This window comes from Triturus cristatus, chromosome 7 (genome assembly GCF_964204655.1).
Source record: "Triturus cristatus chromosome 7, aTriCri1.1, whole genome shotgun sequence".
NCBI lineage: Eukaryota > Metazoa > Chordata > Amphibia > Caudata > Salamandridae > Triturus > Triturus cristatus.
Genome location: NC_140590.1, coordinates 120,352,725 through 120,367,111, shown reverse-complemented (window position 1 = coordinate 120,367,111; position 14,387 = coordinate 120,352,725). Strand labels below are relative to the sequence as shown.

At 47.1% G+C, this 14,387-nt stretch overlaps 1 protein-coding gene and 1 long non-coding RNA gene across 3 annotated transcripts in view; one reads left to right on the top strand and one right to left on the bottom strand.

Annotated features, from left to right (window-relative positions):
* LOC146808991 (sialic acid-binding Ig-like lectin 9) overlaps positions 1-14,387 on the bottom strand; it is a 228,264-nt gene that overhangs the window by 177,441 nt on the left and 36,436 nt on the right. The window lies entirely within an intron of this gene.
* Positions 1-14,387, top strand: part of LOC146808993 (uncharacterized) — a 43,883-nt gene that overhangs the window by 27,603 nt on the left and 1,893 nt on the right. The window lies entirely within an intron of this gene.

Sequence of the window (14,387 nt, the reverse complement as noted above, 5' to 3'; positions counted from 1 at the left end):
GGGAATAAGAGTGGCATGGAAGCCAACCAATGGTATGTATTGGTAAGTAATATGCCGGCTCTAAGTCAGTTTTTAAGCTTTTTTTTAAATTTACAATAGTTTTTGATGACAGTGTATGCACACTGTAGGCAAAAGCTAAATATTAATCCTTACCAGGTTTGCAGATGCTGTGCGGGAGAGGGATGGGTTGAGAGGTAATGGTGAATAGTGAAATGGGATGCCTAGGGTGGGAGGAGAGTGTGTAATTTATACATTTTAGCCTTTTAGTCATTAGTCACTTACTGATAACTGTTTTTCTTCTTTGGGGAGCAAATTGCAACATATGAAGAAACAGTCTATTTTTAGAAGAGGAGGCAGGTTTTTGTGTCAGAGGGAATATCATTCAAAGAGCAACACTATCATTCGCAACTGTTGACCTTTCAAAATGGGGGAGTGGGTCAAAACGTGCAGTTGTGAACAGTGGAAGCTGGTGAAATACCAACGTTCAGGGTACTGATACCTGATTCAAACTGCACCTAGTGAGCAATGTGTTTTGTGGTACTTCCCCGAGAACCTGCTGTAAAATGCAGGCACTTTATTTGTACCTATATTGGGGCAAATTGTTTCCCATTGGAGACAATAGGCATTCCAAACTTTCAAAATAGGTTGGGTCCCCACTGTGAATTGCATGCATTGAAAACAAAGTGAGGGAGTCGAATTGCTCTTGGGGTGTGGTCTTCTGGAGAAACCTTTGTCAAAATGGGGCCAAATATTGAATTTTGGAGCAAAAATGGTCCCTTCATAGGCAAAAAGCTAAAGCATCCTATGGGGCATTGAGAAATAACCAGTTACTTTAATTGTGTGACAAGCATGCCTGACCCTAACCCTCAGTGGCACTTTATAATATTCCCTCTTTCTCGTGAGGTGACATTATTTGACGGCATCCTCACTGTAAAACTTGTTCCAACACCACTGCAGGTTAGTCAACTGTGAGGAGAACAGCAGCCTGGGAGGAGACCACATTTGTAAAAGGGCTGACTATTATACAAGTCACAGAATCGGACAGGGAACTATTCCACTCCCTATCCCTAATTTTCAACTGCCCCTTCCTTGGGCTGAACATTTGTCACTAAGTATAGGTCTTCGCCCATGAATGTCAGGATCAGCCATGCCTAGATTTCTGCAGCACCTGCTCACAGTTACTCCCATCCTTGGACTCCAGCTTACCCTGTTCCTTGTATAACATGCAAGAGCTCCCCCAACCGTCCTCAATGCCATGTCGCTGTGAACATAGTAGACCCACAGCCCCACTCCACATAGGTAGACCCTCTGCTTCCCCCATCAGTTTTCTACATTCTGAAACTTCTCAAATATTCTCCCCTATTGGCTCCATCCAGCACCAGTTGCTCCTTGCATGTCATGTGCTGCAAGCCACCTTCCAGATCTCGCTTGTCAGGACTTGAACTAGAGTGCATACAAGGATAAAGTCCACCGTGGGGCATGTCCGCAGGTGTGGAGGCACACTGGGGGCAAGAAAGAAAGCCATTGGAGGCACCCATGCCCTTAGTTGCTCCTTGTATACTCCTTGCATGTCATGTGCATAGAGCCACCTTCCGAACATCACTTCTTTGCAATTGAACTGGACTATATAAAAGGCTGAAATCCGACAGCAACATGTCCCATCGGTGCAGAGGTGCAGAAAATTAAGCAATAGGGGGGACCGCCCTCCCCCAAGCTCCCAATTTGATCTGCACCAGCACCAGTGGCTCCCTGCATATCACATACATGGAGCCACCTTTCCGTTGAATTCTTTTTATTAAAGTTTTGCTATGCAACCATGAAAATCGGTACCGATGAGGGCATGTTATGCAGGTGTAGGGGCAAATAGGGGCAGAAAGGGAGTCCAGAAGGGGTTCTTGCCTCTGGGGACCCATATTAGCTCTGCACTTGCACCAGATGTTGCTTGCATGTCATGTGCACTCAGCCACCTTCAGGACTTCTCTCCTCAGCACATGAACTGGATAGCATATTAGGATGAAGGCTAGTAGGGGCATGTTCTACATGTGCAGGGTTTCATTGCATGCAGAAAGAGAAGCAAGAATGGCACTTGCACCCTGTCGCCCAAATGGCTCTGAGCCTGCACCAGTTGTTTTTTACATGTCATGTGCTAAGCGCAACCCTCAGACTCCACTTTGGAAAAAGCCCAGCACGAGCATGTTCTGCAGGCGTAAGGGCACATTGGTGGAAGAAAGAGAATACAGAGGAGGTGCTTTACCCGTACACTTTTTATTATGCACCTGCACTTGTGCTCCTTGCATGTCATGTGCACAGAAGTATCTTCCAGACTTCACGTCTCATGACTCAGGACAATGCTCAGCAGGGGCATGTCCCACCAGTGTAGGGGTGCACAAGTGGGAAGAAAAGGAAGCTAGAGCAGATGCTCCCAGTCCCTGTATTGGTTCCATACATTCACCAGTTGATCCTTTCATGTCTTATGCATGAACCTGCCTTCAGGAATTCACTTCCCAGTACTTGAATTGGACTACATATGAGAATGAAACCTAACAGAGGCATGGTCTGCAGGAGTAGGGGTCCATTGGGGTCAGGAAGAGAAGCCATAGGTGGAACTTGCCTCCCTGCTTCTATTGGTTCTATGCCTGCACTAGTTGCTCCTTGCTCATCATGTGTCAGCATCCTTCTGGACTTAACCTTAAACTTACTTCTCAACATTTGAACTGGACTATATATGAGTATTCAGCTCAGCAGGGTCATGTCCTGCAGGTTTAGGGGTGGACTGGGCAAAGAAAAGAAAGCTAGAGAGGGCACCCACCCCACTGCCCTCCAGTGGCTCCAGACCTAAACCAGTTGCTCATTGCATGCCATGTGTGTCAAGACGTGTATCACTTCTTAGCATATGAACTGCACTATACATGAGGATGGTCTATGCCTGTCTATGCACACTATGTTTCTCTTCTATTTAAACTCAGACTTTCTAATGATGAGTGATATTGCATGCACACATGCGTTATTGTGAATCTGACTGCCTGAGGCAGAAAGAATACATTTTGATCTGGATCGTACATGGGGCCAAGGTGCAGACGTGAGCAACTGGTGCTGGAAGGTTTCTTGCCATGTTTTTGGTAGGCACATGTAGCTGCTTGAGCAGCCGCGGCCGCTGCAGTTAAGATCGGTGGGGTGGTGGGTCCCGGTGAAGGAGGGGGGGGGGGGGGGGGGGGATTTCGATGGACGATCATGAGGGAAAATGAATTATTTATTTAATTTTCGAAATTCCCTCCCACCGCTCTTACCTGCAGCGGCTGCCGCTGCGCTTCAGTCCTCCTCATGAGTCAGGTCCTCAGCCTATCAGAGACGGCCTAAACCTGCAGCAGAGGGGAGCCCTTCAGTCAAAACGAGCAGCAGTTACCAGGACATTCAGAGCTTATCATGCTACAGCATGAACACAGCAGGGCAGAAACAAGAGCAACGTATGAGCATGAACTAAACTAGCTATAGTGCTAATAGCAGTATATAAACATCAATTATTCCTTGGTATGATTTCTACATGTCCAGATGCTAAAAGTTTATGAAAATGCAAATGCATTTAAATAAACATGATATTGGGATCATGCTAATCATCTTTGGAATACTGGTGCCCAGACACACCTCCTGCTCATACTATTGCACCTTTGTAACATTGGTACTCGAGTATCCCCAAACAAGAAAAAATTGTGTTGTGTGTTTATTTATTGGAATGTATGTTTTGTTGGAGGGGTGGGAAAGGATTGTAACATTGGTACTCGAGCATCCCATTGTCTGCTCTGTCTCTCTACAGTCAGCAGTTGTCATTACATTTATTACAAAACACGTCTGCCACTGTCAGCACCAGCCACTGTCAGCACCAGCCACTGTCAGCACCAGCCAGTGCGATCCGGGCCCAGCAGAGTGTACATCTTCTGTCATGGATGGCTCTGGTGCAAAGGGAAATCTACAGTCCTCCATGCCTGCCCTCTGGGGATTATGGTCCGCAAACATAACCACACAGGCGTTGGTATGGTTGCAGGTTCGAGAGTTTGCAAATCTGGCTCTGATCTGCCCTGGGTCTATAGCCGGTTGAATTGCTGGAGGCTCCGGTTCTGGGAGCCTGGTGGGGACATCTTAAACTTTATTTATTGTTTCAGTTAATTAAAACCATAACAATATACCGATAAAACTGGACATATTGCGACAAATATAAAAGAGGTCTCACAAATTTGATGGTAACCAATACTACATTAGAGGAGAAGGAAGTAGCGCGGGGGCCAATATGCAGTTTTACGTAAAGTTCTATCTGCTCTTAATACCATCATCTTAATCAGAAGAATGAACTGTTCTGATTAATTTCACGTACAGAAGAAGACATTTTACCATTTTGCAACTAAGCTGTCGGCCAGTCGGATCAAGTCACTATAGAATAGCGGATCTGCAGGTGCGAATGCCACTAATATTAAAAAGGTGTTTTAACAATAAAAGCCATTTTAATTTCAAAACAGGACATATGCATATAAGATGTATGAAGTCCTGCTTTGCTGCACCACATAGACTACATGACTTCGGTCCATTATGTTTCCAAGTTGGTTGGTTAGCCATTGACGGTAATGATACAAGGTGTATTGCTAGTAATTTTCTTCTTAGGTGTAGGGAATATGTTATACTCAAGTATGCTGTGGGTTGGAATGCAGAATACGATTGCGTGACCATCCATGCGTGAGCATGTTTGCTGAATATATTTTTATCTTCAATTAGCGGGTGCCTTGTTTCCACTTTATTAAGTAATTGTCATAATGACGAAAAGGATGAGTTATGTTGCCTAAGATCTGTCACATTCGGTAACTTCATTGATGACTGTAAATACTCGCTATAGCCTTGTTGGGGATCATCTTCGTGAGCCCCCTAAAGAGTGACATGTCAGCTAGTCAATGTAGATAGCCTCTGACTGTAAATACCCTTCCGTCCCAGGCAGTCTCCTTTAGGCTATCATTAGTAGCAGTAGGGCTGCTGCAAAATCGGTAGCCAGCGACTTAACTCGGCTACCATTTTGTCATCTCCTTGTTCCCTTTTCCCAAAATAATACCTTTCAAGAATTGTGCTCACTGGTGGTAAATGATGCATCTCTAGTTTATGTATGTTGTATTGTTTATGTCTAAGTGCTGCCTCTTTTCTCTGCCTAAATTAGCCCAACAAATTCTTCCCTAGTTCTGGAACGCCATCTTCGATTGACTCCAATTAGTGGTAGATTTCCCAGAAAGCTTAGAAAGAAAGGAGGCTCCAACGTGACTCCTGTTGCAAAGTACAAAGGGGCATATCAACAACAACCGGCGATAATTATCTCTAAGCGCACTTAGCGCTAGGATTTTATCGCTGAGATAGCGTGCTATTAGCAACGCTTATCTCAATAGCGATAAAAATCCTCACGCTAAGTGGCTAACGTGAGATTATCGCTGGAAACCCAGCGATAATCTCACGTTACCTTGTTGATAGGGACAGGCAAACTTAGCCATGATATCCTCCTTCCATAGGATATCATGGCTAAGTCAGAAAAATACCAGACGTAAAAAAGCAGCGTTAACCGCGGTTAGCGCTGCTTTTTTTGTCTCTAACAGGGTTAGCGACATTCTTGATAATAGGAGAAATGTCGCTTAGCGACATTTCTCCCATTATTTTACTCTGGAACGCCCCCTTTGCATCTCATTAGAGATACAAGGGGAAGCGTAGAGTAAAAGGGTGCTAACATGCGAATTTGCATGTTAGCACCCTGTTGTTGATAGGGCGCTAGTTTTATCTCTGCCTTTTTGGCTTTTAAAGCCAAAAAAGCAGAGATAAAGCCCTTGTTGATCTGCCCCCAAGTTTTAAAGAATACCTAAAAGGAGAAATTAATTATCAAAAGAAACCTTATGGCAAAGTTTTTAAGTCTAAGAATCTAAGTCTAAGAGTACCAATTTCTGCTACATAAAATATTACTATAATTAGGGTGTCTATTGCCATTATAGCAGGAACACTTCAGGTCTCTTTACTGTAATGCTTCAGATCAAAGGTATTACCATCATTATTACAAGCAACAACTTAATTCATCCCAATACAGTACTCCCTTTGCCTGTGAAAGACCTGGTTGCACTGGCCACTTATGCAACACCCTCATGATTGTGAGCTCGCTGTTACAGAAGCAGGAGCTTGTTTCATGCCGAAATATCAGCACGAATGGCACCATGCGGTCGGCCAGAGGGTGCAGATTCTCGAGTTGATTTTGTTGCCACTCGAGTAGACTTTCTACTTAAGCAGTAGCTTTCTGATCGCGAACGGTGGAGGCCACCCACGACTGCCAGAGTTGAAGAGATCTTGTCAGGTGCCCTTCTAGCGACCAAAAATCATGCACAGTGATGCCACATCTCACTCTCCAGCTTATCGTTTGCAAGTCACAAGCGATAAAAAAACCCTGCCTCGTTGTGTTTGGCGGAATTTGTCAGGAACTCGTGTTACAAGCCGAATATATCTCCCAAACCTACTCAGAGCCCTCAGCTACTATACACCTTCTACAATTCTACAACATAATTCCTCATAAGGCCATAGTTGCTAGATACTACATGATGCTATAATATCCAATCCTGATCTCACTGAGCCAGGTCAGCTTCAAGGTAAGAAGTATCTTTAAGACAGTCTATCCTACTCACTAGACTCTTCCCTTCTATCTAGCTCAGAAAGTGGCTACTTTTGGTGACTACTGCCAGCTTTGAGCAGACTCCCTGCCATCATTCAAAAAGAAAAACTAGTTTGTCAGAATGGTTTCACAGTAATAAATTGAGGGGACCCTCAAACTCCAAATGGTTTTGCATCAGAATATTGTGTAATAATAAATATTAATAATAATAAACAAGTTTATAAAGCGCCTGGTTACACTAGGCTAGTGTGTCCCCGCGCTACGGTACAGCCTAGCGGCCCTATGACAAAAGATACTTGATTTACAGCCCTTTAAAGGAAGAAGACAACAGTGGTCTATTCTACGGGGAAAAGATACGTTTTCAGCTCCTTGCGGAAAACTGCCTCCGAAGCCTCCAGCCGGAGCCCCCACGGGAGTTTATTCCACTGCTGTGCCGCCAGGAAGCGAAATGAGCAGCCACCCATTCTTGCGCTCCTGATGAAAGGTATACTAACCTGCCCCATCCTGCTAGATCTTAATTGACGGGTGGGGATATATGGAGTTAAAAGGTTGGATAAGTAGGTGGGCCCCTTTTAGCCGATCGAAAATATTGATCGGCTAAAATATCTTAGCCTAAATATATCAAGGACCAAAATATAGAAGTTCACACAATTTTTGATAATGCCATGATTGGGGTGAGGAAGGGATACTTCAAAGCCCCAACTCTATATTCAAGTCAGGTATTTATCATCTTTGAAATGTCCATTGCAGAAGACGGGAGAAGTCATTGCAAGCATGACACTAAGCATGGGTCTCAAGGTGATTTTAATGCTTTTATTTCAATGCCCACACTTAGCTTGTTGGTGGTCTCGAGGTTTGTATGCAAATATGATTGTCATTTGAAACAGAAGTGGCAAGAAATATTGATTAACCAATTGTATCTAGAAAGTTGGAGATTAAGCTATAATGTGAGGAATTGTGGATGTGTGTGGGTTGATTTTTAAAGCACACTTATTAACCTATTGATGGTAGATGTTCAAGATTCCTTTTGTATAGCTGGGGCCCTAACTGATACTTTAAAGTGACTCACCTTTCCTGTGAGTCTATTAGACGGTTTTGTCATGATTGGGTTTGACTAGCCCACCCCATTCTAGGTTATGATTAGGGTGTTTTAGTTTAGCAAATTTTCTTCTGAATGACTTATTGAATGCTTTGATGCCTTGCTTGGGCTCGTTTTTGACTAGAGCTAGGATGTCCAGGGCAGATGATAAATAGTGGGAAAGTAGCCCATTGAAGATGCAAAACTTTGCAAATGTTTAATCTAAGTTGTATATAAAGGTGACCTCTAAGGATGTAGTACTTTTGAAACTTTGAGAGTGATTCAAAAATGTACCTTACACTTTTGAGTAAGTTTACAAATTTCGGTATTCACAAGTTACCAGTAGAAACATTTAAAACTCTTTTTATTAAACAGTTGCAGGAGACATCAATACAATTGACACAGATACAGAGGTGTAGACGATCTATTGTACACATCATTACAAATTGAGGGGATTTATCCTGCAGTCCTCCCCTCTACCGTCTTTACTCCCAGCCCTGCAGTTCAGTGCCATCAAGACTCCCATCCCCAGATGTTGTTTAGCCCTGCCTATACACCCCCAAGTGGGCCCATATCTTTTCCCCTTTTTGGGGGTAGCCTCTACTTTCATAAACAGCCTTCTCCACCAGCTGGCACCAGTCCATGTCACCATCCCAGTCACCCATCTCTGGCAGGGTCGCTGCCCCCACGCCTGAGCGATATTCCTATTTGCGATCATCAAGGCCAGCATGAGCCAAGTGCCAAGATATTTGGGCCACCGCTCCTCCCCCGCTATGCCAAGGATATGCCACCGTGCCTCCAGTGGGAACCGGAGACCTGTAGCCGCAGCCATGACCCCAGTCACTCCCTCCCAATAGCGCCAAACATCGGGGTATGTCCATATGATATGAAAGAAGGATCCCTCCTCCCCGCACCCTCAGGCACAGTGGTCTGAATTGCAACGGCCCCATCTGTGTAATAGTGTCCTAGAGGCATATGACCAATGCAGAAGGCGCATCTGTACCAAGCGGAAGCATGCACCAATGGCTATCTCTCTAGGGCACTGGAGTCCCTCCGCCCAGTCTTCGTCCTCTAAAAGCCCCAAGTCTGTCTCCCATGCTTCCCTCAATGGGCCCCAGAGGGTCCGGCAAATTATTGAGAAGTTTGCAGTAGGTGCAGGAAATAGATTTTTCCTCCATTGTGTCAAGGAGGAGCCGGTCCTCCAGTTGGGAGCTCTTGGGAATCAGTTTGCCCGTAGGTCGGCAGAACCTTAGGGCATGTTGCAGCTGCAGGTACCGAAAGTGTTTCGTGTCAGCCACTTTATATTTGGACTGCAAATCTTCTAACGTGATCATGGCCCCCTCCCGCCAGATATCCCCCAGGTGAGAAATCCCAAAGAGACTCCATCAGGCAAAGCGCTGTATGCATCCTACTTCTCTCAGTCCATCACTGGTCCATAGGGGAGTTTGAGTCGTCAGTTTGCCCTCCCAGCCCAGCAGTTACACACTTTTCACCAAGCCTGCACCACCACTTGCGTGTGTCCCAGGAGTTCCCTCTCTTGACTCTTCTGATAGAGCATCCCCAGATAGCCTATTGATCTCATGTCATTCTGATCCAGACGGTATGCCAGTTCCGAGGAGTCAGAGAACACCCAGCGGTTTATATTTATAAGTTGGGACACCAGGTAGTAGCACTTGATATCTGAACTTGTCAGCCCCCTGTCGTACACCCCATGATGGAGCTTATGTAACGCTATTCATGGGGTGCCCTCCTCCCACAGCAAGGTTCGGATTTCAGGGTCGAACGTCTGGAAGACGCTAAGCGGAATTCTGTGGGGGGTATGCTGGAGCACATACAACAGGTGCTGGAGGGCCATCATCCTGAACAGGATGGGCCACTTCCTCCCACAATCTCTACAGCTGCGGGAGCATATTGAGAGATATAAATTCCCCCTTCGAGTGGGTGATACTAGTGCCCAGATATTGAAACTCGCCCCTCTGAGCCAATGCCGCACAGTCGGATGTCAGGGGGGGAAGGTCCTCAGACAGTGGAAATACCAGGGATTTGTTCCAATGTAACTGTCAAATAGCCTGAAAATATGCATAAGTCAATGAAGTGATTGTCGGGATTGCGCAAATACAGCAGAACATCATCTGCATACAGAGAGATATGCTCCTCCCAACCCCTGCGCTTGCGGTGCCGTATACAAGTGGATCCCGGCGTACCCACGCAGCAAGTGGCTCAAGGGCCAGTGAAAAAATCATGGGATAGAGGGGGCATCCCCGACGGGTGCCCCTGTGCAGTAAGAAATGTCTGGACACTACCCCGTTGACCCTGACATGCGCCAGTTATTCCCAATATCGAAGTCTGACCCAGTCACTGAATTTTCCACTGAAGCCCATTCACTTCAGGACCGTGAAAAGGTAGGGCCACTAAATACTGTCAAATGCCATACACAAATCTAACGAGAGCAGCGCCGTTACCTCATGCGGCCGTGATGCTGTCATTTGCAGGACTCCATATAGCTACCGGAGATTAAGCCTGGTTTCTCCAGTGTGGCATAAACTCTGACTAGTCGGGTTGTATGACTGATGCGATAATCAGGCGCAATCTATTTGCAAGTGCCTTGGCCAGGGCCGTGGCTTCCAAATTTTGCAGGAATATGGACCGATAGGAGCCACATTTGTCTGGGTGCTCGTCTTTTTTCAGGATAACTACTATTGTGGCCAGCTGCAAGTCTTTGGGTAGTTGCCTGGTGTCCCTAGCCATATTTGGATCATGTTGAGCATTGGCTGTGCCACCTTATCCACCATGCATTTGTACAATTCCATGGGTATCCCTTTGGTGCCCGCAGCTTTCCCGGACTGTACGTCCCAAATTGTTTGCCCTATATCCTCCACCGTCAGGTTCTTATCTAGTTCAGCTGTGCCTCCCTCTGAGAGTTCCCACAGGGAGACATCTTGGAGCAGGTCCGTAGAGTCTTACTCGGATCTATTCACCGCCGACTCATACACGACCTCGTAGCACTCAGTGACGATCTCTGCTATGTCCCTCCCGGTTGCACATAGGGGTTTGCCCAGTGCTCAAAGCTCCAGCACCCAGTTACTGCCTTGGTCTCTCCTTTCTAGCCATGCTATCAACTCTTTCCCTTAGTTCATACATATGCCATTGTGTAGCAATGGCGTGCATCCAAGCTGCGTTCTCCTCCAGGTTTTTTTAGTTCTCGCAGTTTGACACACAAGCGGTGTCTCAATGAGCAATCCTGATTTCCCTCCCATTCCATCTTCAGTGCCTTGACCTCCTATTCCAATGTCTCGCACAGAACGTGTTGCTCCTTCTGAGCCCCCTCAGAAACACCTGAGAGTGTCCCTGGACCACCACTTTATAGGCCTCCCATAGGATGCAAGGCGAGTTAACAGGACCCAAGTACTCTAGGAAATAATATTCAATCCTGTCCTGTATCTTATCTCTGAACCCCTGGTCTTTAATGTGCCAGGAGGCAACACGTGGAGAGAGGGTGAAGTCACTGGTCGGGCCTAGGAGTTGCACCTCCACTGAGGAGTGGTCCGAGATGCCCCTAGCTCTCTGCCAGGCTGGCAAAAGAGCCCTGCATTTGGGCATTGTGTAAGAATGTAGACTAGGCACGACCCAGTGCCGTGTGCTGCTGGTATGTGTGTGTATTGTCAGCCATGGGATTGTGCACACGCCACAAGTCCCATTGCCCCCAAAAATCCTGGTAGCTGCTCCTGGACCCTGTCCGACTACAGGGCGCACTCCTGTTCATGTCACGGGAGATCGCAGCGTTGATGTTTCCTCCCATTATCAAGACCCGTGGGGGCAGCTCCATCAGAAATCTGCTAAGCTTTGGGAAAGTGTCTGTGTATAATTTTGTTTGGTATGTATACAGAAAAGAGGCAAAAGTTAGGCCGTTCCCCGCCGCAATGAGCACAACATATCTACCTAAGGGGTAGATATGCCAGGGCAGGAAGGGGATCGAGTTTTTCACCAGGATGGCCACTCATCTGGACCCGGACATGAATCCTGCATGGGTAAGGAGTATGTACCCAAATCTATTCATTGGCAGGCAACAGTTTCCTTAAGATGGGTCTCCTGTAGCAGGACCACGTCTGGGAAAATTCTGTGGAGATATCAAAGGACCATGGTACACTTAATCCTATCCCTAAGGCTGTTGACGTTCCACATCATGGCTGTTAGGGCCATCACTGATTGTACCACCATAGCCTGACTAAGGTGGATTGGGTGTCCTCCTTCCATGGTCCCCCCTTCCCTCCCTCTCTCTGTGTCTGGCTGTCTCACCTGCATTGGTCCTGTGTCCCCATAGCATCAACCTTAACCATAAACTTGTAACACACCCCCTTGTAAACACCCATCACCCAGATACCCTGCACCATAGGTCTAAAACTACCCACTTCACCATTTTGCAGAGCGCCTGTCGCCCAGAAAAGAATGATCAGCATAACGTGGTGTTGACTAATTCCGCCATATCTAACCAGTTGGCAGACTCTACCCAATTTGTGTCCTTCTGCACCCCGGCCATTAGGTCTGCACTTAGATTTGTATCAGAGTGGCGTGTAGTCCAACATTCATACAGAGAGCCAGTGTCTCGAGATAGTGTCTATGGTGGCCCAGCCAAAGAGATGCAGAGCCCTCCTCCAAAGCAGGTGCATTTAGTTCTGGAGGGGAGGACCCCAGCGGTCACCCCATCGGACTCAGAAAAAGGACAATTCGATTTGACATTTCAATGGCTCCGCCTCACGGATGCTACGCGAGTCTCCCTCCCCATGATCTTGTAGCCGCCTTCGCTCCTCATCCTGCCCCCGTGGCCTCTTCATCACCCAGATCAGCTCAAGCCAGTCACACACCTCCTCCAGTGACGTGAAGTACCAGGACCTGCCATCCACCAGTACCTGGAGCTCCAACGTGTTTTTCAGATCCACAATGGCCATCATGATGGGCCTAAACAAGGGCTCCGCACTGACCTACTTCTCCCTGGCAGTCGCACCTTCCTTCACCACCTATCATGGCACTGCATATTTCTCCATCTTATTACACTGTTATGGGGGCATCCTTGTTGGTCTCATTGTCATCACGCTCACCCCCATGCTGTTGGGGCAACCGCCAGGGCCAACGTTACCTTTCCCTCTGGCTGCGCCCTGATCCAGGTGCCGATCAAACAGTGGGGGCCGCCTTCCCCCAATCAACCTCCAGCACTGATGTGGTGCCTGATGGCCTGGAGCGCTCTGGTTCTCTGCCAAACTGTTTCTCAAGAAAGGGATGAGGGGAGGACAATTCTCCCTCTCTCTGCCATTTCCCTGGATCACTCTTGGGTTCATGGACCATCCTGCTGTTATCTTACCATCTCCCTCAGCAGACTCCATATTCCAGCACTCAGCTCCATGGGCTTGGGGCTCTCCTCTGCAGGCTCATGCCTGCCCAGCCATCCCACCTTCCTTGGACACATGGAAGGGAGCTGGTTCCAGGGCATGCGGGCCACTCCAGCCACTTCACTTCGGGGCTTCTTGTCAGCGTGCCGTTTCCACACGCAACCCTAGCTTCAGCAACCAGAGGGAAGAGATGGTCTCACCACACCTGCATTTCGGCACTTCGCTGCGGGGGCCAGAACTTATAAGCGGTGGTCCAACGCCCCTCTTCCTCCAGCTTTCGAGTTTGTGGTCGGCCCGTGTCCCAGACAGGCAAGTCACGTCCACCAGCACCAGCTGTCACAGCCCGCGGCCTCCCAGTACAGCCGCAGGCTGCCCGTGTCATTCTTGGGGTCTCTGTTTCCTAGCTGCGAGGGCCGCAGTTGAGCAGCCAAGGCAGCGGAGGGGGATCAGCCTCCAGGAATCCGTCACCCACAGGCCGCACTGACTCGCTGAGTACCGGCAGCTGTCAATGTGAACAACGTCATCAATATGCCGTCCTCGGCCACCAAATCTTCACCGAGGGTGCGGCAAGCATTCACGGACACCCAGGTGAGCTCCTGAGAAGACATCAGGTGGATTATGGGCAGATATTATGGCGTAGAAGAAGTAGGCCCTGCGGAGTTTACAATTTACGTGGCCATCTTGGCCGATGCTAAACCACGCCCCCTTCCCAGTAGAAACTTACTACAAAAGTGTATGTTACATGACTCCACCCACTGAGATTTGTGAGTGAATTACTATTGCCTGGATGGGTAATGTCCTTCAATAAACAACTCCTACTATCCCTATTCCCATACCCTTTTGTAGTAAGACTGTCCCTTCGTTCAAGACATTCCCAAAATTCCCTCCCACATTTATTACTAAAAGTCATCTCTACATGTGTGGAGACTCCAAAGTCAGGGCGGAGAACTATGCTCGTAGATTGTGAATTGCAAGTAGTAGATTGTTTAGTAGTAATACAAATAATATTACAAAGGGCAGTTTTTTAATCAGGATCATTGCATGTAAATATATAAATCCTTTGTAACTGTTTTTAAAGCACAAAAAAGGGATAGGATTCATGTAATAAAATAAAAGTGAAAAGGTGAAGGAATCACTCAGTTACAGAATAATACATGCATGTTTGTGGAAAGATACTGATAGACTGACCACTTACACTGAACTCGTGTCTGGCATGGTGTTGAACATGGCACTCTGCAGGTTCATCCCCAAACTT